Source organism: Echinops telfairi, unplaced genomic scaffold, assembly GCF_000313985.2.
Source record: "Echinops telfairi isolate 266 unplaced genomic scaffold, ASM31398v2 ScPeMD7_6;HRSCAF=24_0, whole genome shotgun sequence".
Taxonomy (NCBI): Eukaryota; Metazoa; Chordata; class Mammalia; order Afrosoricida; family Tenrecidae; genus Echinops; species Echinops telfairi.
Genome location: NW_022103902.1, coordinates 10,551,202 through 10,573,456, shown reverse-complemented (window position 1 = coordinate 10,573,456; position 22,255 = coordinate 10,551,202). Strand labels below are relative to the sequence as shown.

Below are 22,255 nucleotides of genomic sequence, written 5' to 3'. Positions count from 1 at the left end.
TAACACGGTCATATATATTTTTTCTCTGCATTGGTTTAGAAATATCACTGCAATGAAAATATGTGGTGAGCAGTGGCAAGTGAACAGCCTGGAAAGAAAGGCACATGGGAAGCGCAGTGAAGGGTCTCGGCATGAGTGGTAGTTATATTTTATGTCAACTTGAATTGGAGGAAAGTGAAGAGGTGGAGTCTCACCTGTCAGTCAAGGCACAGCCTGATCATGCTTCCTGGGAGGTGTGGCCTCTTTATGAGAGACAATAGGGCCCTTCTCCCGACTCTGGACCTCTTCAGCTTTCTGCTACCTGGTACTTCATCCTTGCCTTCCGCAGTGGTCCTATGTGTGGAACGCCTGACTCTGAGAGTGGTCAATGCCCTGCAATGCTTCCACAGACCTTGGATCCACAGGACTCTGCACCCCCTGCCCTGTGATCCCCCTGCACCCCCCTTTCACCTCTTTGCTTTATCAGCCTGCAGCTCCGTGAGTCTGAAGAAGGGCACTTTTAGCACCAGACCCATGGAATTAAGTTGAACTGGGCTGGGATGACTTCTTTATATAAGAGGACTGCTTGATATGTAGCTGTTTCTTATACATACATGAGTGTCAGTGGTTTTGTTTCTCTAGACAACCTAACCTAACAACACATGCACTTTGTCTATATCTCAAAGTAGCAATGTGTTTGTTAGAATGTAGAAACTTAGAAACTTCTCCTAAATACCTGTTTCAGAACCTCTTGAACATATATCTGCCCCGATGTATCTACTTATTTTAGTGAGTCGAGATAATGTAAGTTAAGTAACAGTTTAAACCATGTTAATAAACAATCTTTCCCATTTTCAGAAGTTCATATATTTCTTAATACTAAATCGATTTTTCAATTTGCAGTTTGCTTCTCTCCTGTGTTTCGAGCTTCCTTGGACCCCATTTCAAGTTTAGAATTTAGACCTTAGTACTGCTGAGACACTCATTTATTTGACGACACAGTGAATTCTGTGATATGACTCTTCTAGTCTTTGTTATTCCAACCCAATGACCATCTTTTGCCCTGATGGGTTTGGAATCTTCTGATTGAATGGCATGATTCTGCTAGGAGTGCATGCCATCCTGCTGGGTATAAAATGAACCAGCTCAGAATCAGTAGCTTGGGACCTCACTACTGTGAAAAGAAAAGAGGCAGGAGTGAAGTGCGTCTTTCTTGTCCTGAGATCCTTACACACGGAAATGCTTACTTGCACATGGATACAGAGGACAGCTTTAACAGTGGAGGAGTGGAAGGAGAGCTATACCAGCGAACAGGGAGGCAGAACATGAGACAGAGTGGTGGATGTCCCAGCTCACAGAGCAAGTAAAGCCAAGAACTTCAGGGCAGAAGGCTGGCCTGTGGATGAGGAAGCCAGTTTGGGGGTTCTGGTTTTGCTGGCCCACAGAGCTGAAGCTAAATGCCTTTGGGTTGGGCCTTATAGCAGAGTGACATGTCCTTTGGGCATTAAGTGCAGTCCTAAAAGAATTTTGCAACATTGCTCAAAGAGGGCAGAGGATAGGCGAAGTGGCTGAGTGTCAGAGAGGCTTGCCTGCAGGCAGGACAGAGAAGAAACTGTCCTCACTGAATAATCCAATCAGCATCTGGTGGACTTGAACTTGTGATTAGCAGCCCAATGTATAACCCACGATGCCGCGAAGGCATAGGACTGTCTGATCATTTGTCATCTGTATTGCAACCTGTTAATTTCCCTAAGAAAGCATAACTATGTGCATTGTCTGTGTGGCCATTGTAACAAACTATCAGACCCAGCTAGAGAAGTAGGGACCTTGGGGAGGAACAGCTGGGACAAAGGAATGGAGGTAGAGGCATGTCTTCCCTCCACCTTTGGGCCATCAGCCTCGGGAGCAGGGGTAAGTCCGACGTGGTCCTCACATTGTATCCTCATATTTTAACATGGAAAGGTAAGGCTATTTAGATCCAATTTGGTTCGATGTTTCCAGAGCCATGGGATGACTTCCATGAACATCAACCGCATGTGCTAGACTGTACAGCAGTGGTTCTCAACCTGTGGGTCGTGACCCCTTTGGGAGTCGAATGACCCTTTCACAGGGGTTGCCCGATTCATAACAGTAGCAAAATTGCAGTTATAAAGTAGCAATGAAAATAATGTTATGGTGTGGGGGGTCACCACAACATGAGGAGCTGTATTAAAGGGTCACGGCATCAGGAAGGTTGAGGACCACACTGCTCTAGAGAGTCTATTGAGAGGCTTCTCACAGCTTCACATTCACTGAAATCACCTGAGCTCATAGCAAACTGCAGACACTAATTCATCTAGAGAAGACCGGGCAAACAACTCTACATTGGAGATGCTCACTGTAGTTTGTCCAGGGACTATAGCAAGATCCTACAACACTGGCAAACATCCTATGCTGTTCCATAGTCTATCAAACAGAATTAACTGGTTGACAGCAGGTTCATTGTAAGGGCTTTCAGCTGCATAGTTCTACTTAGCTTGGTTTTCAGTCTGTCTACTGTCTTCAGAAGAGGGCTTTCAGGGCTTTCCAAACAGAAAAGTAAGAGGGAAATATAGAAGCAGTGACCAGAGGATAAGAAGGGTGGTTTCCTTGACTGCCTCCACACAAAGCAGAATAAAGTCTGCCTTTGCTCATCCCCAGGAATGGACATGCAGGATAATGGTGAAGAATAATCTGGCCCCACCTCCACATGAGAAGTCATCAAACAGCGCAGGGTGGTCCCGAGCAGTCAGGGTCTCTCTAGTGATGTGTGAGCTGCTCCATGTGTCTGCCCACCCTCTCCCTCTGAGCATGAAGAATTTCATTCATTGCGACACTTCATCCATTTCACTATTTAATGAGCATGCCTAACGTGTGGTCTCGCTGTAGGTGTTCTATGTTTATATTGCTTGCGTTCACACCTCAATCCTAAATGACACTAGAAAGAAAAACAAATAAACAAAAATAAAATTCCATGAGTTTCTGAAACTCCACAGAGGATGGCATGAAACTAAGTGTGAGGCTCAAAGTTGATGCAATTCACTAGTTAAAATATCCTTTTCTTATAAACATGTATAATACATGCCCAAGCTGTAGTACTTCAATGACCAACACAAAGTAACATTTTATCACAAATTTATCCAGTAACATGATTTATGTGGGTGGCCTCCAAAGTTTGTTGTTTTTTTTTTCAAATTGGAAAAAAGTCATGCTATTTTACCCCCCTGAGTTTTCTTCTCTGCAGAAAAGAAGCTTTGCTTGTTTCCTTAAAAATTCTTGGTTCCATGGTACAATATACGGTGCTTACTAGGGATCCTTTCATGGACTAACTAACCCATGACGTTATTAATTACCTGTGTACTTGTGGGATAGGCCACTGATACCTTTCCGAGCTAGCTCTTATAACTCTAGCCTCTATTCTTTGAATTTCTCTCACCTTCTCCTTAAGAAGTTAAGCACCTGGCTTTCATTGGATCACCCCATTTCACTCTCCTCAGCTTTAACATCTAAAACATATTTTCTCTCTTATATTCTGTACTGCATTTCTCACTGGCATTAAATCAATCGTTTGTTTTCAGGCATTAGTGAGGAAAAGATAACCATTTAAAACTTAGAATAACAAAGTATTTTGCCAAGTCCTATAACATTTTCATGAATATTGTTATGTTTGAGTCTACTGTTGTAGCTATTGTATTGATCCATCTTATTGAGGATTCCCCTAATTTTTCCTGACACTCTACCACACAGAAGGGCTTTTTGGAGTGCTGTATCATTTCTGATGGCTGGTTCAAAGTAAGCAAGTCTAAGTCTCATCATGTCCTTTCTAGGAATAATTCTAATTTTTTTCTCTGTTAAAATTAGTTTGTTTGTTCTTTCAATGTTCTATAACCAAATAATTATGATAGGTTCTGTGGGTGATAAACATGTAGCTCCCAGCGCTTACACATACAATTGAACAGCCAAAATGAAATTGTTGAAATACATGTATTCAATATTTGGATATTTCTGCCCTTTGAAGATTTATGTTTATTTGTCATGAAGGATAAATAAATCATGAAAAATTTTAAATGAATAAAAAACAAGAAGGACTTAGTGTTAGTAAATGACCCATATAATTGTAATAACTATGGTAGAGACTCTAGCCTTAAGGGAGCTATTTTGCTTTGCAATGACTTATTATATCTCAGTCTCCATTTGTTATATGTTGATTTCATAACTTGATTTTCAGAGGACAAATCTTTTTCTAAGGTCTGTCCTACTTTTCTTCTTACTTGATCAGCTCCACTTGAGGGATTACATATACATGTCATTAATAATAACACAAATAACAAAATAGCTAATATTTATGGAATAATTTCCATGTACCAGTTACTTACTTTAACATTTTAATTAATTAACCCGTCAATTAAGGTAAAACAGGCATAACTCCAACTACTCCTTATATAAAAATGATTACCAATTTAGACCTTAATTCTGTCTCCACACCAAACATTTTATTTCCTCGCTGAGCCACTTCCCTAGATGTCACGTAGATTCTTCAATTGCATGGTGTCTAAAGAGAGAGTTTTCCTCATCTTACAAAACTTGTCACTTTTTTTATTACGTCTTAGTGAATGATTCCAATCCCATTCTATAACTTATTGATCTATTGCTCATTCTAAGTTTTTTTTAATCCTCTCTGTCTGTGCCTGATTAATTTATGAATAACTTCTACAGATTCTATTTATGAGAAGGCTCCTGAATTTCTCTTCCCATCTTTTGCCAATTCTATTGCCTTACTTGATTTTTTCAAGAGCCCTATAGTAGTTCTTTTTGCCTGAAAAATTTCCATGAGGCCAATCATATACACTCAGTGATTCAAAATAAAACCAATATGTATACAAGCCATGCCCAACTAATGCTAGAATGTGTCCTGCTTAATGCTATCAAGCATGTCTAGAACTTGACCTAATTATTAGGGCCCCTGCATAGTATTTACTTGATTGCTTTGCCTGCTTTAGACTTATGTACAAATAAGAATATAAAATATTTTACAATGTTAAGATATGATTTGAAATCCAGTAACAGTAATTTTTTAGGTTTGAATGTTCTGAAAATCAGAAAGGATGATTAAACAGTTTTCCTTCAGTGTTCACTGGACTTTTTAGGGTCTCATTCTGTAACCAGACATAGTGACCTAGCTTTCACAGTTTGACTTTTCAAAATTATTTGGGTAGAACCTACATTTAATGGTGATTTTGATAGCAAAATTTAAAAATACCATCATAATAACATTGACAATAAATTATTCCATATCAAATGTTTGTTAAGAAATATGTAGCTAGCCAATACTATTGAGTTTTTCCAAATTTATTAGTATTATTGTCTGCGAAAAACATTTAAAATAAAATTGTATTCTGATTTTTCATTTATATTCAAAGTTATTAGATTAATAAAATCTGACATTATTGTAAAATATAACATTTATTTTGCTTCTCTTTCTGAATTAAAAAATGCAGAGGTGGGTGGTTTTTTTAAAAAGGTAAAGATAACAGATTAAGATATTTTGAAAATGAGGTTTTCCTGGAGAAGTAACAGGAAGTGACTTACTTAAGACTGCATGCATGTTATTTCAATTTTCATATGTTTTCTCTACATAATGTACATGCAGATAATCCACCTCATCATAGGGTGAACTGTGTGCAGACCCTTTATTCCTTTTCTTTTCTATTTAGAATAAGCTCCTAAATATGTATTGCCATGATGTGTGACCTAATCATTCTTAACTCACAAATCTGTTTTCTAGACAAGTTCTCTTTGTTATATTTGACATATATTTATTTGACGTTCCCATCAATGAGTTGCTCTAAACACTAATGTGTCATTGTGTTAGACAGGGTTCTCTAGAAAAACAAAAACAGACACTAATAATTTTATATATATTTATATAGATAGATAGATAACATAAGACATAAACAGTTAACTAAATTATAAAGCAGTAAAAATGACTCAGTGCAACTCACTCTCGTGAGACAGTTGTGAGGCACTGGCAGTCCTTCAAGTCTTGAGGGCCACTGGGTAGTCTTCTGTAGGGCAATTCAGGCTATCCGGGCACAGGCAGCAAACAGCAAGGCAGGTCACCAACAGTCAGCCAGATGACAGAGTCCAACAGTCTCCAGCTCATGAGATGTACCTTCTAGTAGTGTGGCGAAGCAGGTCTTAAAGGAACCTCAAGTTACTGTGACACAGCCCACGGGTTAGGTGTCCCACAGGTAGTGTAGCTTGCAAATGGAGGCACAGAACAAGCAAGGCAGCCACACACTGGTCTGATGAGCAAAAAGCAAGAGAGAGAGAGAGAGAGAGAGGCTAGGCTCGACGAGCCATTTATCTCTCCGCCCTTCAACTATCTCACATGTGTTCATTGGCCATGTTGACACAACAAACCTATCATAATTCACCCCTGCGAACTTAGCACCTGTACACAAATCTTTAGCCATATATCATTTCCAGACATGAATGAAATCACACTTATACTTAACATCAAACATCTATCATACATATAAATGAAAACACACTGAGTCCAATTGTATCTGATATATCATACATGAACAAAGAAAATATATTCAATAAGCACATATAAAGAAAATACACTAATAATCACAAACCTCGCTTTTGCAATCGATCATGTGACCTTAACTGATAAGTAGAACTACCTTCTTCTACTACCCATTCTGTATTACCTTTGCCCTCAGCAAGCACCTCAGCTGGCTGTGGTTTTTTGCTTGGTGGGTTGACCCAGACCTTCATTCCTGAGGGGTCTGGTCATTATAAGTCCTGTCAGGATTGGGTTGCTGTAATTTACCATTTACTTTAATCACAGGGCATGGTAGCACTAAGAGTCGGCCTATGGGATCTCCTGGATTCCAGACATATTCTTCTTTACTTCCATTATGTAACACCAGTCCAATTTCTCCTTGGTAATCAGGATCAATCACACCACTCAGTACAGTGACACCCTTCCTGGCCTGTAGACCCAAAGGCATGAGAAGCCCAAAGTGACCAGGGGGCATTCTCAGCTGCCAGTTCAGTGGACTCGGTCCTGTGTTTCTGGGTGGGAGAGTTCCTTCCTTCGGGACCAAGACCTCCAGGCCTGAGGAACACAGGGTTGCTGGGACAGGAAGCAAAAATGCTGCAAGTGGATCACTAGGAGTAATAGTGAGTGGTGCCACTCCAGCTTCCACCCCTTAGCTTCTGGACCCATGAATTCTGGTTATTGGAGACACAGCACCATATATTGGCCACTGATTTAAAACATATCGAGTTTCCTGGAGAACATTGCCCCAGTCCCGCAAGTTGTTCCCACTTAGTTGGTACCATAATTGTGTCTTTAGGAGCCCATTCCATTATTCTATCAAGCCAGCAGCTTCAGGATGATGAGGAACATGGTACGACCAGTGGATTCCATGGGCATGGGCCCATTGCTGTATCACATTTGTACGAAGTGAGTTCCTTGATCTAAAGCAATGCTATGGGGGATGCCATGCCGGTGAATAAGGCATTCTGTAAGTCCACGAATAGTAGTTTTGGCAGAATCATGGCATGCAGGGAAGACAAATCCATATCTAGAGTAGGTGTCTATTCCAGTAAGAACAAAACGCTGTCCCCTCCATGATGGAAGTGGTCCTATGTAATCACCCTGCCACCAAGTTGCCAGTTGATCTCCCTGAGGAATGGTCCTGTATCTTGGACTTAATGTTGGTTTCTGTTGCTGGCACATGGGGCACTCAGCAGTGGCAGTGGCCAAGTCAGCCTTGGTGAGTGGAAGTCCATGTTGCTGTGCCCATGCATGACCTCCATCCCTGGCACCATGTCCACTTTCTTCATGTGCCCATTGGGCGATAACAGGAGTGGCAGAGGAAAGAGGAAGACCAGGCTCCACAGCGCATGTCATCTTATCCACTTGATTGTTAAAGTCCTCCTCTTCAGAGGTAACCCTTTGGTGAGCATTCACATGAGACACGATTATCTTTACTTTCTTGGCCCATTCAGAGAGGTTCATCCATATACCTCTTCCCCACACCTACTTGTCACCAATCTTCCAATCATGTTCCTTCCAATTCCCTGACCATCCAGCCAAGGCATTAGCCACAGCCCATGAATCAGCATACAGTCTCACATCTGGCCATTTCTCCTTGCAGGCAAACTGGACAGCCAGGTGCACTGCTCAAAATTCTGCCCATTGGGAGGATTTCCCTTCACCACTGTCCTTTATGGGGATCCCCGAAAGGGGCTTTAGTGCTGCTGCTGCCTATTATAGCCACATCCACCCTGTCTCTGCTGATTCAGTGCTGACACCTGCCCTCTACCATCACGGGGCCCAATCAGCCCCATTATGGGCAAATGTTGGAGTTCGCTTAGGGCAGTTCCCACTGTTAATCCTGGTGCACATAAAATAGCAATTACAGGAGTCTTCAGAGATGCTGGGCCCACTTCAAAAACTTGTTTCTTTTAGTTTTGGTGAAGGGTATGTCCTCAGGACACCCCCTTTTTGGGTCTATAGGAATATCCTGATCTATTCCAACATACCAATTTCTCTAAGCTTTTGGATGCCTTCCTCTACAGTGTACCAAGATAGGTCAGGTACTTCAAGTTGGTCCAATCTAGGCCATCTGGCAGTCCATGCTTCAGTGAACCAACCAAATAAAGAATTAGATCCTCTCTTAACCTCTCTCGCAGAGACATTGAAAGAAGAGTCTGTGCTTAGGGGTCCCATATCCAGAAACCCAGACTGGTCTAATATTACATTTCATGCACCAGCATCGCACACCCTTAGTAACCATTCCCAGGGATAATCCCCAGACTTCGGCTTGTACATATTCGAAAACTCGAGTAGATCTTTGTGAGTATAGTGTGCTTCTTCTTGGGTAATCATCTCAACCTCACCATCCAACTTGTTCTTTGTAAAATGTGTAAACTATGGCAATACGTCTGACTTATACAACACCTGTGGCACAAAGGAGTGTTGTCAAACAGACATTCCAAGTAGAGAGGGCTAGCTGGTGGGTCCTTGAAGTATATAATTTCACCTTTTCAGTACCTAGAAATATAGTTCTGTTAGTTCATAATTACCAAATCTTCACCCTCTTTTAAAAGGTCGTATGGATGCATTAGAGGTGAAAGTGTTGAATCTAAATGGATCATTTTATCAAATACACACTTTTCTACTAATAGACATCATGCTTCACCTTTTTCTAAATCTGTCTTTGCTGTGGCAGTCAGTTGTTGATTGTCACCTAAGATTGCAAATGCAATTATTACAGAGATAACTAGGCTAAAATAAAACAACATAGCATTTCATTCTTCTGTTATTGCATTCTTCTGCAAGGTGAGAGAAAAAAATAAACTACTTAAATCATTAGAAATGTAACTTTATCTCTGATAGATAGACTGACTTATGGCTTGGAACATGAGTGCTACTTGATCATTTATAAACCTCTACACATGCTAAAGGAAAGATAATATATGTGACTACTATATGATTTCAGTGACTCTTGGACTCCTCAGGATGTATATGTGTGTATGTATGTGTAGCTATAAATACTTAAGTATTTATAGCTACAAGAGTCTGGGTGGGAATGAGAGCAGAGCTTGTGGTTATCAATTGCATCTGTCAGAGACTTTGGAGCCTTGGCTGGAGAAAGCAAGTGAATAAGAGCTGAGAGGGAGTCTTGAATAACCCTGGTCAACCAAGGTTCAATTTTACAGTGTGAAGGAAAAAAGCTTATTGTAATATACTGAGAGCATTTTTTATCCATTATTCACCAAAGAAGTCATGTCTTCTTTAACGTCTCTTTATTACATTCTTACTTTTTCCATTTTTAGAGTAACATCCCTAAAAGTGTAACTCTGTGGGCATGTTTATAAACATAGAATTCAATTTTAACCAAATAAATCTAACCAGATAAGTACTGAACATAATTTGGATTTATATATGAGCTCCATTATGTTCAGTGTCCCAGTCATTTGAGAGATAATTATAATTGTTATTTATAATATTATAACTAACAAGATTAAGTTATTCATTAATCATTTTAGTGATTATATTACTTTTATATGCATTGCTCTATTTCAGTATCACTCATGCTTATTGAGATGATAAAAATTATTACTTCCCTTTTACAGAAAATGTACCAGAGGCTCTGAAAGATGAAGGAGCTGAGATAAATGTTTAAGGACTAAAGTAAAGCTTTGAGAATAGAATCCAATGACAATGAGACTATAGCAATTTGATACTGGGGAAAGGGTCAGAAAAACTTAGGTTCAGAGCCAGCTTTTGAAAGTTACTGGCATTTTGTCCTCGGCCAAGTAATTAAACCCTGTGGGTCTCAGATCTATTGAATACCAAGTGGAGCTACTCATAATTGCCTTGCAGTTGTGAATGTGGAAATCTAATATTTAAAGAAAGCAAATAGCAGGGGTTTGGCATCTGAATTTTGATCAATAAATTTAATTAATATTCATAATTCTTTATGTCAGAATAAATGTTGGTGTCTCTTGTCTTGAAGTTAAAGGAATGCATGTTAGCCTTTCCTGAATGGCGCCTTCTCCCTCCCAATGCTGAGGGTTCCCGCAAATAAGTCTAGAGGGAAAGCTCTCGGCTTGGACAATTGCGTGAGACAGGAGCAACTTTTCTAAAAATAAAATCATTTGAAAAATCTTTAAGTAGATGGACATATGCAAATTCTCAAACACTGAAATGCAACAGAGTTAAAAAAAAAAAAAAAAAAAAGCTTCTCTGAATCATACATGCTTTAGGATGTAAGATATCCTGGCCTTGCCTGTCCCCAAAGATTTTCATGAGGATATTCATAGTAGACTAATGGCAGAGCGTTAGCAGACAGGGTCCCTGGACCCACGGCCTACAATGACAAAGTCATGTGCCATTTGCTGGAGAAAGTCACAGGTGGGTAGCTCTGAACGGCGGGAGTGGAAAACCCCGGCTGTCTCCTGCAGAGCAGCTGGTGGTTTAGAACCGAGGACGTGAAGGCTCACAGCCCCACTTGTAACCGATACACCACCCGCCTCCGCTCAAAAAGGTTAGGGTGGGTAGAAAGCATGGAACAGCTCTGAGTTTCTTTCATTTTAATAAAACGTACGGTGTCGGCATGTGTCCAAAATATTTCAAAGGGAAGCGATTGTCTTCCTTCTTACTTATCTAAAAGAAATGGTTTCTCTTGTCTCTGAGACATGGAAAAGCCAATAAGGAAGAATCTTGGACAGCTAAGGGCACAATTGTTTGTTTCATTTTCTCAATATTGAAAAACCAGCAAATAGAAGAGAACTGAAGAATCAGAGGTTGGCTACCCAGTGAGAAGAACTCGATGATAATTTCAGGGAAATTTTAAAGCTCTGAAAATTTCAAAGAGCAGTAACCCCAGATACTAAGCAATGGAACAGAAGAAGATTCTAAAAGCAATATCATTCTGATATTATATACTTGTTAAAGTAGAAGTGGCAACCTTGGACTGAAAGTCATTCAATTAACTCTCCCACGTCTTGTTTTCATTTTTCTAAGATATCAACAGAATATTTTTTTAATGACTAAACCTTTACTCTTCTGTAACATCTTATTTCCTTATTCATTCCCTATTTAAGATACTGTTTTAAGTATTGTCATTGAATAATAGGGCAAGATATGACAAAATAACAATTTATAAATTATCAAGGGCTCATGAGGGAGGGGGGAGCGGGGGGGGAGGGGAAAAATGAGGACCTAATGCCGGGGGCTTAAGTGGAGAGGAAATATTTTGAGAATGATGAGGGCAATGAATGTACAAATGCACTTTACACAATTGATGCGTGTATGGATTGTGATAAGAGTTGTATGAGCCCCTAAAAAATGATTTAAAAAATAAATAAAAATATTTAAAAAATCCACTGGTATATTTATTTCATTGTGCCACTATTTAATATAAGCATATTTTTAGGATGCTGACACAACCAAATACTCAGATGAATGAGCAATTCACTTTCAAATAAATGTATTTTTAGTAGTCTCTTGCTTTGAAAATACCACAAGCCTTGAATGATATTTATCTTCAGAAGCAACATTAATACATTTGATTTTGAGAGATTGGAAGCATTCAGAACCTTTTATTCATTTGCAGAGAGATAGACATTTTTAATTATAAAGAAATTTTAAATGATTCTTGTTAACATAAGTATTCCGAACCAAACTTATTGCAATTGAGTCAATTCCAACCCATGTGACCCCATAGCACAAGGTAGAATTGCCCTTGTGGGTTTCCAAGACCCTATCTCTTTATGGGAATAGAAAGCCTTGTCCTTCTCCTGAAAAGTAGCTGATGGATTTGAATTGCTGACCTTGTGGCTAGCAGCCTATGCAACCAGGACTCCTAACTAAAGTAAAGAGATGCTCAAAATATTTTATATATTTTAGAAATATCAAAGCAGGCAATACAGAAGCAGAAAAAATTGCAGAGCTAGAAGTTTTCTTTTACAAGAATTAGGTTTGAAGATGCCACATTATTTCAGCAATCCTGAATTTCCACATGTAAAAAAAGGTATGACTCTGTTTACATTGGTTAAAAAATTTTGTGTCAGAAAATTTTAATACAATAGGAAAGATATTCCACAGTGTACTAAAGGCTTAAGTCAGCATATTTATCAGGTTTGAGGATGAGTTTAAGATATTTATATTATGTCCTTGGAATTGAAGAAAGGATCAGAATTTTAGGAATCTGAGGATGCTTAAAAAATTAATGGAAAATGGAATTAAAAAGTAATCATATTTTTTCATGAGCTTTTACAAATCCCACTGTATGAACAAGCTCAGTGACATGTAGCCTGTTCTGACACATAGGGACACTATAGTATAAAATAGAACTGTGCCTGTGGATTTCTGAGGGCTTAAATATTTATAAGAGAAGGTTCATCTTTCTCTAATGGAGCAGCTGGTGGATTTGAATTGCTGACCTTGTGATAAGCAACTCAATGTATAGCCCACAATGCCACCAAGGCATATGGGCATAAGACGATCAAGGATTTTCTAATATAAGAATTTAGTGCTTTGTCCTTATTAGTCAAAGTTTATATGAGAGATAGCAATTTCATATAGTTTCTAAAAGTTTTATTTTAAAAAATAAAATACTTTCGTAATTTAATATTTCAATCTTATAAGGAATTGATATGATCATACCTAATAACAAGACTAATTTTATATGATCTGAATATTGTCATGATTAATTATATTTCTCATAGTAAAACTGTGAATTTCTGTTCATAATTTACATATCTGTAATATTGACCACCTGCCACAAGACCAGTTAAGAAATGCTTTTGCTTTCCATCCTTTTTGTACCTTATTGTGATAAAACAATTCCTACCATCACACTCATCTCTGCTTGACTCTGTAATCAATTATAATGGCCTCACAGAATTAACAGACAATACTCACAATGAAGATGTTTATTAGGACAGGTAGCAGGATCAGGAAACCTTAAGAATATATTCCTTGGACCACACCACTACCTTTCTTCAGTCAGCAACCAACTCTCCCTCTGATCCTTAGTCATACAATCCCTTGGTCTCCCCCTCAGTGGGCCAGCAATCGTACCTTCTGCTCTGCCTCAGTCTCATTGTCTTCGTGCTGCTTCTCTGCTCTGTCTCACGGTCTCCCTGACTCTACCTCTGGTCTTAGCATGGCATGCCACCTGCCACTGCAGGCAGGGAGTTCAAACATTCTGTGGCTGCCTCTTCTTCCTTGAGGGGAATTCTCTGTTTCTCCTTCTGAGATGGCTGTTATACACAGGGAAATGACAGCAAAGTTGACCAACCACATCTACTAGTGTTTGATATGCCGTATGTGCATTTGTAGATCACTACAGAGGTATGGATAGTATAACCATATTGATAAATTGTACTTCACCACACCTATTAAAATATGAATTGATCGTTGTAGTTTTTAAGTGTTATCAAGTCAATTCTGACTCAGTAACTCTGAACAACTGAAGCAAACAGTGCTTTGTCCTGCACCGTCCCCAGATTGTTGTCATGGTTAGGCCTGCTGTGGCAGCGTCTGTCAGTCTGTCTCCCTGTGGGTCTTCCTTTTTCCCACGGACTCTCTCCCATACACGGCACCCTTTCCAGGGACTGTTCTTTCTTGATAATGTGTCAAAAAAATGTGAGATACATTTCTGCTATCCTAACTTCGAAGGAGTATTCTGGTTGTAGTTTTTCCAACATAGATTTGTTTGTCCTTCTGGAAGTTCATGGGATGTTCCATATTTTTAGTCAGGATCATCATTCAATGCATCATGTCTTTTGCCTTCTTATGTACTGCAGAGCTGTCACCTGTACAGGTGGTGATGGAAACACCACAGCTTGGGTCAGGCCCCCGTTAGTGTTCAACATGACCTCCTTGCTCTCTAACATTTTAACGTGGTCTCCTGCAGCAGATTGTCACTGTGCAGCGTGGCATTTATGTTTGTAACGAGCCCATGCTCTATAAACACAATGACATCAGCTTTAACGTTACCTTCCCCTCTTTGGTAACCATTTGGAGCAGTATTTACATCATATAAGGAAGGAAAGTGGAGATTTTTCAAGGCTGTGAACTTTCTCTCTCTCCTTTTTCTATTGAAGAAGTATATGACACAAAAATTTTAAAAATGAAAAACACAGTTGTATAGTCTGTTTCATCGCTATAGTGATAGCCAAGTAAGTCCCTCCTATGTTTGACCCTTTGTCCCATATTTTCCCCTTCCACTCTCCCTCCTTTCCAAACTATTCCTCCAGTGTCCAACCCCTACACCTCAGCCTTCCAAGAAGGTATCATGAGGTGTCAGTGCAGATTTTGGTGTCAAATAGTTTTCTGTTTTGTTTTTCCTGTATAATAATGGTTCTTGTGTTCATGAGATTGACAAACTTAGCTGAGCATAATGTCTTCCAAATTCACTCAAGCCCTGAAGTGTATCACAGTTTCGTTGTTTTTTATAGAGATGTGTGGTACTCCACTGTGTATATATATCACATACTCTCCAGCATCTACTTAAAAAAATATTGCTCTTATTGTTGTCCACCACATCTGCCACTTTGTCATACCGTGGTGGCCTCTGTGTTGCTGTAATTCTGGAAATGATGTCATTGGTCTTTCAAATTGCCATTTCAAATGTCATCAGGGTTACCCAAAGAGAATCGATTTCAGCAAAGCCTAGAGACTAAGAACAAACTACAAAGAATAAACAGTCCTCTCCCAAGGAATCTGCCACTGACAGCGATATGGAGACAGCAGAACCTCCCATATACTGCAAGCATCATGAGCAGCAGGAGCACATTGACAGAGACGGGGCCCAAAGATGAAGCCTCAGGTCTTCAGGCACTTAAAACCTGACTGAAGAAGAGCTGTCTACCCAAAACAGAGACGATTATAACACGAAGGGTGTAAAGCCTTCAGTGTAAAAACTTCGGGACCTTCATTTGCTTATGAGGTAAGATCCAAAGTGAAAAGAAGCAGCTGCAAACATCTATTAATAATTGGAATTTTGAATGTATGAAGTATGAACATAGGAAAATTGGAAGCCATAAAAATGTAAGGGAATGCATAAATATAGTGTGCTGAAATGGACTGCTATTGGCTTTTTAAAATGATAAAAACATAGTTTACTATGAGAGGTATGACAGATTCAAGAGAAATTGATTCTCATTCCTCATCAAAAAAGACATTAGATCTATCTTGAAGTATAATATTATTTGTGATAGGATAATATCTATCTACATAAAAGAAAATGCAATCAATACAACTATTACTCCAATTAATGTACCAAACACTAAAGATACTGAAGCTGAAATGAAATTATACCAAAGCCTTCAGTCTGAAATTGATCAAATTCCCAGTCAAGATGCATTCATATTTTTTGACAATTTGAATGCAACAGTTGGAAATAAAGAAGTAGAATAATTGTTGGAAAATATGGCTTTGGTGATTGAAATGAAGCTGAAGACAGCATGATAGAATTTTGCAAGACCAATGACTTCTTCATCACAAATACATTTTTTACAGCAACTTAAAAGGTGATTGTATGTGTAGACTTCTCCAGATGAAAAATACAAGTCAAATTGACTACAACTGTAGGAAGAGAACATAGCAAAGCTCAGTGCCTGCAGCTTTAACAAGGCAAGGAGCCAACCAACTTTGGAACAGCCTGTCAATTCCTCATAGGTAAGCGCAGATGAAAGCTGAAGGAAATGGAAGTAGGTCCATGAGAGGCACAGTATGAGCTTGAGATAGTGTGGCTTGAATTCTAGGCCATCTCAAGAACAGACTTGCACATGAACACTAATAGCAGAAGATCCAATGAACTGTGGGATGACATTAAGAATCTCATATGTGAAGAGTGCACAAAGGTCATTCAAAAGACACAAACTGAGGGAAAAAAGCAAAGTGAATGTCAGAAGAGACTCTCACACTTGTTCATTTAAAAGGAAAAGTAGAGAAGACCAAGTAAAATACTATCATGAAATGTGCAAAGAGCTACTATTAGCAAATGAAAAAGAACACACTCGCATATCATAAACTGAAAGAGCTCAAGAAATTCAAGTCTCGAGCTGCGATGTGGAAAGAGTTTATAGAGATGTTATCGAATGCTGCAGGAAGCATCAGTAGAGGATGGAATGAATACATGAAATCACTGTACCAAAAAGAACTAGTTGACCTTGAACCATTGGAAGAGCAGCATGTGAGCAAGAACCAATGGTACAGAAGGAAGAGCTTCAAGATAAACTGAAGGCATTAGACAAAAAGACTTCAGGAATTGATGGAATAACAATTGAAATGTCTCAACAAGCTGATGAAACTCTGGAACCATTCACTTATCTACACTAAAAAATTTGGAAGACGGCTACTTGATCAATTGGCTGGAAGAAATTGATATTTGTACAAAGACAGATGCCCCAACAGAAGCACAAATTACAAAGTAGTATCATCCCTACTACATCACATGCAAGTAATATTTTTCTGAAGATCATCCAACAGCCATTGCAGTACTATATTGACAGAGACCTGCTAGAAAATCAGGCAAAATACAGAAGACATCAAACAAGGGATTTCACTGCCAATGTCAGTAGTATCTTTGATGAAAGCAAATAATTCCAGAGCAATATATATGTTTTAATTTTTTCGAATTAGGTGCCATTGAGTTTGCTCTGAACGATAGCAAACCTGTGCATGACAGAAGGAAAGGCTGCCCAGTGCTGAATCATCCTCAAAATTCTTGCTATGCTTGATCCCATCGTTGCAGCCACTGTGTCATCCCACCTCTTCCAGGGCCTTCTGTTTGCTTTTGCTTTCTGCACATCGACTTTACCAAGCACGGCATGCTCTTGCAGGCACTGGTCTCTCCTGACAACGTATCCAAACGATGTGTGACCCAGTCCCACCCTCCTGACTCCACGGAGCACGCTGCCCTGATTTCTTCCAAGACAGATTTGTTTGTACAGATTTGGCAGTCCAAGGTACTTTCAACATTCTTCACCAGCCCCACAATTCGAACGAATCAATTCTTCCATCTTTTACATCAATGCCATACTTTCACATCCATATCAGCCAGTTGAACATACCATGGCTTGGGTCAGGCACACCTTAGCCCTCAAAGTAAAATTCTTGCTTTTTAACACTTGAAAGATGTTTTGTGAATAAGATTTACCCAATGTAATGGGTCTTTTGATCTCTTGATTGCTGCTTCCATTGAGCTTTAATTGTTGATCCAAGCAAGAAAAAAGGCTTGATAACTTTAACTTTTTCTACATTTATGATGACGTTACCTATTGGTCAAATTGTGAGGATCTTTCATTTTCTTCTTCTTTTTCTTTTACATTTGGTTGTAATCCATACTGAAGGCTGAAACCATTTTTCTGAATAAGTGTTTCAAATCCCCACTTTGTGTTATCTGCAAGCAAAATTGTTTTATCTGCATATTAAAGGTTGTCAATAATCCTTCCTCCAATCCTGATATCATATTCTTCTTTATATAATCCAAATTCTCTGGTTATTTGATCAACCTACAGATTGAATGAGTATGGTGGCAAAAATCCTGATGCACACGTTTCCTGATTTGAAACCATGTCCTTTCTCTGTGTGCACAACCGCTTCTTTTTGATCCATGTATAAGTTCTTCATGAGCACAATGTAGCGTTCTCGAATTCCTCTTCTCCTCCAGGTTTATATAGTTTGTTATGATCCCCACAGTTGAATTCCTTGGCATGGTTAATAACACACAAGTAGGCATCTTTCTGGTATTCTTTGCTTTCAGTCAAGACCCATCTGAAATCGGCCATGATATCCCTAGTTCCATGTCCACTTCTGAAGCCAGCCTGCTTCTCACAGTTTCCTAGCAATTTGCTGCTGCAACCCTCATTGGAGCGTCTTCAGCAAAATTTTCCTTTCATGTGATATCAATGACATTGTTCTATAATTTGAACCTTCTCTAGGGCCACCTTCCTTTGGAATGGGTACAAATATTTATCTCTTCCAGTCAGTTGGGCAAGTATCTCTCTTCCAAATTTCCTGACATAGATGAGTGAGTGCTTCCAGTGCTTCTTCAGCTTGTTGAAACACTTCACTTGGTATTTCAACAATTCCTGGAGCCTAAATTTGGGCTCAAATTTACTCTGTCAGAACCATTGATTCTGATTCATGTGCTATCTTATGAAATGGTCGACTAGTTGGTTTTGATATAGTGACTCAGTTAATACTTTCCATTTTCTTTTGATCCTTCCTGCATCATTCGATATTTTGCCCATAGAATTATTGACTTTGTCTTCTTTAGCTGCCCTTTGGAGTTTTCCATTCAGTTCTTTGACTTCATAACATCTTCCATTTGCCTCAACTACTGTACAATGAAGAGCACGTTTCAGTCTCCTCTCACACACATTTTGATTTTTCTTTCCTGTCTTTGTAATAACCTTTAACTTTCTTCAGTCATCATGGTCTTGATGTCTTCCAACAGTTCATCAGGTCTTCCATTGTTACGGCTCAATGCAGTCAATCTGTACTTCAGATGTTCTCACATTCAGGTAGGATACTCGAACTCATATTTGCTTTCGTGGACTTGTTTTAAGTATCTTCACTTTAATATGAACTTACATGTGAAGAATAACTGGTCATCCCACAGTCAGAACATGACCTGGTTTAGCTGCTGATACTGAGCTTCTCCCTTGGCTTTTCCCCACAGGTGTAATCAATTCTATTTATATTTATTCCATCTGGAGAAGTCCATGTTTATCGTTGCTGTTTATATTGTTTAAAAAAAATCATATCAGTGGGTGTCCACCTGCCCGATATGATCACTGAAGACAAATGTGTGCATAAGCAAATGTGGTGAAGAAAGCTGATGATGATCAAAAGGTATAGCATCTGGGGTCTTAAAGGCTTGAAGATAAACAAGCCACCATCTAGCTGAGAAGCAACAAAGCCCACATGGAAGAAGCACACCAGCCTGTGTGACCACGAGGTGTTGAAGGGATCAAGTATCAGGCAAAAATTCATATCATTGTAAATGTGGGTGAGTGCAGAGTGGAGACTCAAAGTCCATCTGTGGGTAGCTGGACACCCCTTATGGAAGGGTCATGGGGATGAGACAAGCCAGTCAGGGTGCAGGATATCAACGATGAAACATAGATCTTAAATGTTTCCTCCTCCCCACTATCATGGTCCCAATTCTACCTTACAAATCTGGCTAGACCAGAGGATGTACATTGGTGCAGATGGGAACTGGAGACACGGAGGTGGGATGAGGGATTGGGGAGGTTGTCCAGGACAGATGATCCCTTCAGGACTAGTGATGAGAGTGGCGGTGCCTGGAGGGTAGATGGAAGGTGGGATGGAGGTGGGAGTGGGGGGCAATTGCAAAGATCTACATATAGCCTCCTCCTTGTGGGACGGACAACAGGGAAGTGGGTGGGGGGAGACATCAGACAGTGTAAGATATGACAAAATAATAATTTATAAATTATCAGGGGTTCACGGGGCAGGGGAGTGTGGGGAGGGAGGAGGAAAATTAAGAGTGATATTAAGGGCTCAAGTAGAAAGAAAAAAATTTGAGAATGATGATGGCAACAAGTGTACGGGTATGCTTGACACAATGGATGGATAAATGGATTGTGATGGGAATTGTATGAGCCCCCAATAAAATGATTTACAAAAGGGGGGGGGGTTATTTACTATGAGCATGTTCCTGGTATAACAAAAAACAAAATTCTGTCATGCAATATTCCGCTTAAGTCCTATCACAGTAATATGGAAGCCACAACAGTATGACAAACTGACCGACAATTGTTGGCAGCAATCTGTATAGAATGTGTTACATGGGAACCTAGAGTGCTCTTTTCATTCTCAATATAAACTCCAATGCATGTGCGCACACGTACCACAGATGTACTGATAATGACAAAGGCAAAGTCGGAATGCATAGTTGAGAGCAAATGTGGGGGTGGACATTCAGTGGTTTTAATTTCCCCATGGAAATAGGTTGCACCAGTAGAAAGAGATGAGCATTTGACCTTAATGACCAAGATAGCAGTTTGGTTTTCCTTTTATTCCCACCAAATTTAGCTCCGTATTTATGATTGTACACATTTTTGTTCATCTATTCCAGTTCTTAATCTTAAAAAAAGTCTTTCTAAGCGTTGTGCAGTGGCACTATTGTAGCCGACGAGGTTTACCTGAGGTGTGATTATTGCTAATTGAAAAAAAGCCTCTCTAAATGCTTTGAAAGAATTAGCTCTTTTGGTAGTAAACATCTGTACTGGAAATTGTAGCAACAGAAAAACTCCAATACTTTAATTCTGCCATAAGCACCAGATCTTAAATGTCTGCTACAGAAATCTCTTCAACAGTTGCAATTCCCACAGGGCATGAACACTAGGGTGTCTGGCAAAAGCAGGTTATGGTGAACATAACAAAGGAGGTAGAAAAATAACATTATCAGGAGTATTGTCACCCAACAGGAGGTGCCGCTCCTAAATATTTTTCTCTTATTTCTGTTCCAGTGTTGGTCAAGTTGGCAAAAGTAGCAAAATGCCATTGAAGTGCCCCTGATAGACCCTGTTTTGCCTTATTTATTCACATTAGTGACAGTGCAGATTTAGCGCCTCTGGTTTCAGAGGTAACTCCAATTACCAATGGAAATTAGCTGGCAGGAGACATGCTCACTAATTGAGGATATAGACAGATATTTAATATAAATTTTCAGAAGTATAGGTGGAAAAAATTTCCTCAGAAATAATTCGCTTGAAAATGAATTTTCTCCTGTTTTTGTTCAGCTTCCATTGTTACAATATAGTTCTAAGTAACTGACCATGTTTATCCTCAATTTTAGGGAAAATATTTTCTGGGTTAATTAAATCTCAAAAAACTCCAAACTCCCTGGTATTAAATTATTCCGACTTAGTGAACCTATAGGACAGGGTAGAACTGCCCTGTGTGTCCCTTAGACTCTAACTCTTTGCAGGAGTAGAAAACCTTATCTTTCTCCCTGGGAATAGCTGGTGGACCATGGGATTTGCAGTTCAATGTCTAACTATGAAGCAACAAAATATCTATATAAACACTCTGGGATAAGGACAATCCTTTAAAATGACATCTTAAGCACCCCTCCTTTTTTATTTCAAGCCTTTTTTTTTTAAGGTTATTGTCTTCACCCAAGCTTTGACTATTATACTTCATGTTCAGCTAATAATTAGTTTCAGAAGAGAAATAATATGTGTCTTCACCACTGACCATGATAAAGAAATAAAATGTATCCACTGAAATTTCCTTTATTACCTCTACACGTGTATATCCTAAAATGATTAGTCAAATAGCACGGGAACTCTTCTAATTCTATCATTACTGATTTTTCATCAATTGTCTAGTTGAATTGTTGCATGTACATGTAGCTGCTTGAATATTAAATATAGTTAAGTATCCAATATATGGCTTTAATGAAAAAAGAGACACATTTTGACATATATTGTCCTATCACTTATTTTTATATTTACACTAGTGACTTATTTATTTTTGGAAGTTCAAATAAGTAATAATAAAAAAAGACAGAGCATTGAAATTCAGGTGAAGACTTAAAGAAATTTTGACCAGTCAGTTGAATCAAAGGAGGAAAAAACATTTTTATATTTACATAAAATACCTATGAATCGTCAATGAACTTTCAAAAATGGATTTTAACAAACTACCCAGAGATTCTTTTGCCTAAGCCACAATCAA

The 22,255-nt window shown here is 39.1% G+C and overlaps 1 pseudogene; it reads left to right on the top strand.

The window, feature by feature from the left end:
• Window positions 1-20,675: 20,675 nt before the first annotated feature.
• Window positions 20,676-20,840, top strand: LOC115868068 (annotated as a pseudogene).
• The last annotated feature ends 1,415 nt before the right edge of the window (window positions 20,841-22,255 follow it).